The sequence below is a fragment of the Nothoprocta perdicaria genome, unplaced genomic scaffold, assembly GCF_003342845.1.
Source record: "Nothoprocta perdicaria isolate Ctin4 unplaced genomic scaffold, notPer1 scaffold_11, whole genome shotgun sequence".
NCBI lineage: Eukaryota > Metazoa > Chordata > Aves > Tinamiformes > Tinamidae > Nothoprocta > Nothoprocta perdicaria.
Window position 1 is genome coordinate 8,566,852 of NW_020454205.1, and position 6,000 is coordinate 8,572,851.

Genomic DNA, 6,000 nt, shown 5'->3' on the forward strand with positions numbered 1-6,000 from the left:
CAGCATTTCCTAAGTGTTCATGACACCATTGGAACAGCAGACCAGGACCCTGCAAGCACTTGAATTTTCAGGAAAGCTTCACCTTCTGCAAAGAAATTGGAATAACAGGTTTATTTCTTTGTGGCAGGGGAGCATGAGTCATCCTGAAGTGTCTGCCCTTGAAATGGAGCCAAGGCATAAAAGCTTTTACCGAACCCAGATGCAAAGCAGCCATCAATAGGATATCAGATCTTGGAGGTTCATTGCCTGAGTGCTCCTCCAGGATTAACCCCTTCCTGGGAGACACCAGCTGGCTCTCCAGAAAGGCACTGCTGTCACACATGGACCCTTGTCCTTTAGTGACCATCACRTTTACAAGCTGTGGAGGTGTGCAAACTCAGCCCTTGCAGCTTGGAGAGCCGGGAAGGACAAGCAAGGTAGTCAACATGATGCTGCCCCCACGCAGGGCTTACACTGTGGGTCTCTGGCGATGACATCCTCAGGAGCAGAGCTTCCATATTCCTCCTGGGAGCATGATGAAATGGCAYCAGCTCTCTGCCACCTGGTCTGCAGACTCCCATCCTCTGAGCTTCCTTCACTGTTGCAGGGAAGCGTCTTCTCTGCTCCTATCCCCGAGGATACCCGACCCCCTTTAAATGCTGGGTCTCGAAGCCCTGCAGGTGCTCCCGTGTGTCCAGGCAGAGCTCCTGTCCCTGGATGTGCTGATGGGAAGGCATTCCATCTCTTCTCACAGTACTGCTCACAGCARAAATGCACTTCCAAGGTGATCAAAACCACTTCTGTAGTGCTGGACATTCCATTTTGTGCTCCATTTTGCCATTTCCCAAGAAAAATATTTGGCTCCATTCTCAAGTGCCCCATTCACCTAGAAAACCAACTGTCCAAAGCTCCTGTAAATCCTTTGAGAGGAGCAAGTAAACCAGGCCCCACACATGGTGTTGAGTCAATCCAAATCTTTCATTGAATCCAGGGTGAAAAGTTGTCACTCTTTCTCTTCCCAGGGTGCAAGCCAACCAAACAACCACTTTGTGCTGCATTCAGTTCCAAGGGAAGTCCTTGCAGGAAAACCCTGGGTCCACCCAAGAGAGGAAATCTTGTTGAATGTCTCCTCCCAGCGCTGAGCCTAAGATTACAGTGTCGAGCATCTTTCCTCTCACATCTCCATCCCTCCTTCAGCCCTCCCTCTCCACTGCAGCAAAATGTGGGCAGGTTACATGTGCATGTCAGAGGGAGGAAGTTTCCCCTGATAGGGGTGCTGTGTCTTAACAAGTTGCCCCCAAAGGTCAGGAGAAGATGCCCTCCTGATAACTGCAGTGTGCAATCCTATGACAACTTGCGTCTTAGAAAGGAAACATATTTCCACYGGGAAATTCAAAGGCATTCCTGTGTGCATCCCTTCCCCAGGGAACACCACTGTGCCTCCGTGCTGCACATGTTGGTATAACATTGGGCTTTGGGGCATGGCTTGGAGGGAAGGGGACAGAAGGATGCTCCTCAGCCTGGCCTGCATCCCCCACATCGCCAGCCAGCCCATGCCATTCTCCACAGCGGGGCTGCACRAGCCAGGAGGGACCACAGGGGCCCTGATGAGCTGCACAAAGCACCAGGCAGAGCGCTCAGGAGGGGGCTTGCTCGCAGAGAGGGCATTTAATTCATCAGTCTAATTAGCAGATTAGCATCGTTTCCGGGAGGGCGATGATGCTGAGAGGAAGCAATTCCATTAAGGAGCTCCTCACTGGGCCAAGATCTCGCAGTGCACAAGGACCTGCGAGGCAAGCCCCAGTGTGCCCACACAGCTCCCCCGGCAGCCACGCGAGTCAGGTCTGCAGCCGCTCAGGACAACGGTCAAAAGCAGCAAAATGAGCTCAGGACACTCACATCTGCCGTGATTTGACACCATGGGTAGACCTGCATTTGAGACGCCTCTTCACTTGATATGTTCACCCACGATATCCTTATAGAGCCCGATGGTACCCAGAGGTGCAGTCCTCAGCCCAGGATAGGGAAAGCATTGCTAGACCCAGCCTGGTGGTGTTCAGCACCAATTTAGGAACCTGGGCTAGATCACCTTGATTTAAGGGGCAGAGCTACCCCTTCTTGGCCATCATTTAAGACAGATTCAGGTATGGACTCCTATTACATCCTCCTGCAGGCTGCAATGGAAAAAGTCCTAGAAAGCATAGACTGCATTACAGAGATTTTGTGTGCCTTCCTCACCTCTCTGTCCACGTAAATCCCCATCCCAGAGCAGTGCCAGGCCACTTGTTTACAGCCAGAGTTGGTCTGCACTAGGAGCTGCTATCCACCCCCTCCATCTGGGATGGATACATCCCTTGGGGACCCCACTGCTTCTGACGCACACAAACACCAGCAGCATCTGCTGCATCTCCACCAGGACCAGCCAGTACAGACCTCCGGCATCCCTCCCTTAGGGAGGAAGCGTGGCACAGGGAATTCTCCCCAACTCCAAAGGACCTGCGGTTGGGTCTTTCCACACCTGGGGATGGAGAACAGGCATCACCCAGGGCCTGATACTGGCTGCAGACCTGGAAAGCCCCAGGACAAGCGCCCCTCACCTCTTATCCAAGAGGTTCCAACTGTGCTCCACATCCTTGGGACCGCAGGTGGGCAGATGTGGGCATCTCCGAGGGCATCACAGACCAGAAGGACCCCTCCGCATGCGCAAGGGCCCATCCGAGGAGGCCGAGGCTGGGGGAGATGCCGGTGACGCCCGGACTCTGCGCCATTCCCGGGGGGCCATGCAGCATCCGCACCAGGGTGGGGACGCTCTGCAGCAAAACAGCTGCTGCAGGAGGCTGCACAGGGCTGGGCAGTGACGGGAGCCCTGCACGGCCTCACGGATCCCTGCWGCTCCCATCACGGGACAAGGCAGCAAGGCCTCATCCACACCCTGGAGGACTCCTCAGCAGGGTGAACGCTGCCAAGCTTGGAGATGTGTGCTCCAAAAAGATAAAGCCTGGGCCCCTTTCCTCCCTCCCGAGGGCAGGGCTATGCTCACCGTGGTTGGCAGTGATCAGTGATGAACGGCTTGGCAGGCACTTGGAGAGCAGCACACCCAGCCCCAGGGCTCAGAAACAGACACCGAGCTGACAYGTTGCAAGAGCCTCCTGCCATGGAGCCCTTTGCCTTGAGCCRGGAGAGCCCTGGGGGAACTCGCACCCAAAAGCCACCATCCGAAAGTCAGCACACAGAGCACACCTGCGAGCACCCCGCTGTCCCCTGTCCTCACCCATCACAACAAGGAAACTCTGCACATGCCAGCCCAGACCCACCAGGCCTGGAAAACCTCTTCTCCCGCAGGGACAAAGACAGCACTTYGTACCTTGCATCCTTCAAGACCAACCCTTGCCAAGCAAGGCAGCAACTTCAGATGGGAGTTGGGAACAAAAAAAACCCTCAGGAGTCCCCGTCTTACAAAGCCACACGCACAGGGAGGTGGGATAACAAAGCTCCTTTTGGGTTGACATTAGAAACCTCATCTCTCTGAGAAACTGCTCTAGATTTGAGATGGGACCGGCTTCTCCAGCCACCCGTTGCAGCGGCAGCCGCTTCTGGCTGACTCACGGGCTGGCTGTGCAGGACTGATGCCTCAGAGGGAGCCGAGGGGAGACGCCGCCCGCACCCACCCGCCTCCCGCGGCCCCACGCAGGACCTGCCGTGCCACCCGCAGGCATTTCCACGCTGCCGAGTGAGCCCAGCCTGGCAAGAGGTCCCATCCAGGCGCGTCCGGAGCGGATACAAGGGTAGGGAACGGCGGCCACCCATGCAACACCAGACCTGGCCCTCCTCRCACGCAGGAGCTGGGGAAGGGGATACACCAGGCAGAGTGTGCCGAGAGTCCAGCAAAGAGAACAAAGCCCCGGAGAAGGAAAAATCCTACCTGTCCCGCAGACGGATGGGTGGAGTGACAGATGCCTGAGCTCTGAAGAGGTGGGGAGGGATCAGGGCTGGTCCAGGCAGGGGAAGGAGGTTTGTCTGGGAAGGGGGGGAGAGGGGGGAGTGAGGAAAGAGCAGGGAGAGTTTGGGGAAGGGGACGGGGAGGGGGACGCGTCTCGCRGCGCAGCAGGGCTTGCTCCGAATGAGGCAGCAGCCAGAGGATGCTCCCTGCCCTGGATCCCGCAGGCCCTGCCCACCCCGCCGTGCAGAGCCCACCCCATCCTGCAGCCGTTCCCATCCCGCGCACAGGGCACCGCGGAGCCGGAGCGGGCGTGCGGCCCCACGCGGAGCCAACCCCGGCAGCRGGGCCATCCCGCGGGGACGGCAACAGGCGGCCCGGCAGCACCACAGGGAAGGCGGCTCTCGGGAATGCTCGGCCCTGCCGGCCGGGCCGCGGACACCTSGTCCTGTGAGCACCCTGTCCTCTGTGGGGAGCACCGCCCGCCTCGCGGGCCCTGCTCTGCTGCGGGCCCGAGCGGCCCAGCGAGTGACAYGGGCTGGTAGCAGCCGTGCTTGTGGCAAGGGTGGGCCGTGGAGACACCTCATCCCGGCAGCTGGGTGCCAGCAAAATCCCGAGGTAACTGGGAGGCAGCAGGGACCAAGGGGGCTCAGGCTCCTCAGCCAAGGGTGAGGATACCAGACACAACACAAATACCTGCATCGCCCTGGAGCATCCCTGCAGTAAGATAAAGAGAGGGCCAAAACACCCAGGCCATCAGCAGAGACACTCCGTGGGCAGAGACCACGGCAGGGAAGCAGGGCAACGGGGACACAGAGCTAGGTAGGAGAAGGTCAGGCCACCCCTGAGGAGCCCCAGGACAGGTAGACATGGGAGAGGAATCACTGAGAAGTCACCACACAGTCAGGTGGAGACACAGGGCAGGCTCCCATCATACGCAGCTCAGGGCTGGAGCTCACAGCAGGGAAGCAGCAAGAGCAGGGCTGCCCCATGGGGTGGTATGGGCTGGGGGGGAAACCCCAGCACAGGCAGGGCTCTTACCAACAGCACACACTCCTACAGAGTCCACAGTCCTGCCTGAACCAGGCAGGAGCAAGTGCAGGGTCCAYCAACAGCTGCAGAAACTGCAAAGGGAGTGAGCAGGTAACAGAGCTGGAGACATGCAGAACCTCACTGCAGCCCAGGGCAAAACTAAGTACCAAGAGCAGAGCCTTAAATAGGGCCCATAAGCTAAGGGGTGGGTGGATGGGGGTCTCAGGTGAGGCTGCTCAGGGCAATTAAAGCTTATGAGGGTCCCCATAGTCCAGCAGGATACTGCAARCTCCTGTTCTGATCTGTGCTGTGACTGGTGTCAGGAACATGTGCCCTGTAGTGGCCTTGCTCCTAGGTCCTGTTGGCGTCCCCAGGCACATAAGCAAGTGGCCACCGCCCCAGCAAACTAGCAGCCCCCTGCGGCTGGCTTGTCCTGCAGCTTTCCCCAGTCGGCTCTGCTCCATGCAAGCCATGCTCCCCGCTCTCCTGCCCATGGGCTTCCTACCTGGGGGGAAGACATCCAGATGTGCTGCCATCCAGGGGAGAGGTTGGGCTGGAAGGAAAAAGTGGAAGTTGCACCGTGTTTGCCTCCTCTGATGATTTCTCCACTGTGTTAATGGACTGTGTTTGCTCTTAAGGAATGCTGGGACTTGAGGATGTCAGAGGGGATGCAGCCTGCGGGGCAGCCTCCCCATGCTCATGATGGTGTAGGAGGCCACCAGCAGCATGGTGGCATATTAAGCATCCAATGTGGCAGGTGACCTGGTGTCCTTTTGCAGGTACAATGTGTTCCCATGTCTCCTGTGACCACATGAACCCCTGTGGTGATAACCACAGGGATTCCTCCAAGGCCAGCACAAATGGGGCTTCCATGAGGTTCCGTCTTGCATGGTACAAGTGGGACGCCAGGCTTGCTTGTCCCTAGCCACCTTCTTTACACTTTCTGCACCCCTTTAATCTCATCCTTGTCCACATCCCCATTATTTGTTCAATACCGCCTGGGCATGAGGGCCTGGGCACGGGGAGACAATGCGCAGCGCCAGCTGAGGGGG

At 57.9% G+C, this 6,000-nt stretch overlaps 1 protein-coding gene across 1 annotated transcript in view; it reads right to left on the bottom strand.

Annotated features, from left to right (window-relative positions):
* PCBP3 (poly(rC) binding protein 3) overlaps positions 1–5,094 on the bottom strand; it is a 67,952-nt gene extending 62,858 nt beyond the window's left edge. Inside the window, exon 1 of the mRNA XM_026048898.1 lies at positions 4,958–5,094. The gene's annotated coding sequence lies outside the window, so the exon portion shown is untranslated. The remainder of the gene's footprint in view (positions 1–4,957) is intronic.
* Between the last annotated feature and the right edge of the window lie 906 nt (positions 5,095–6,000).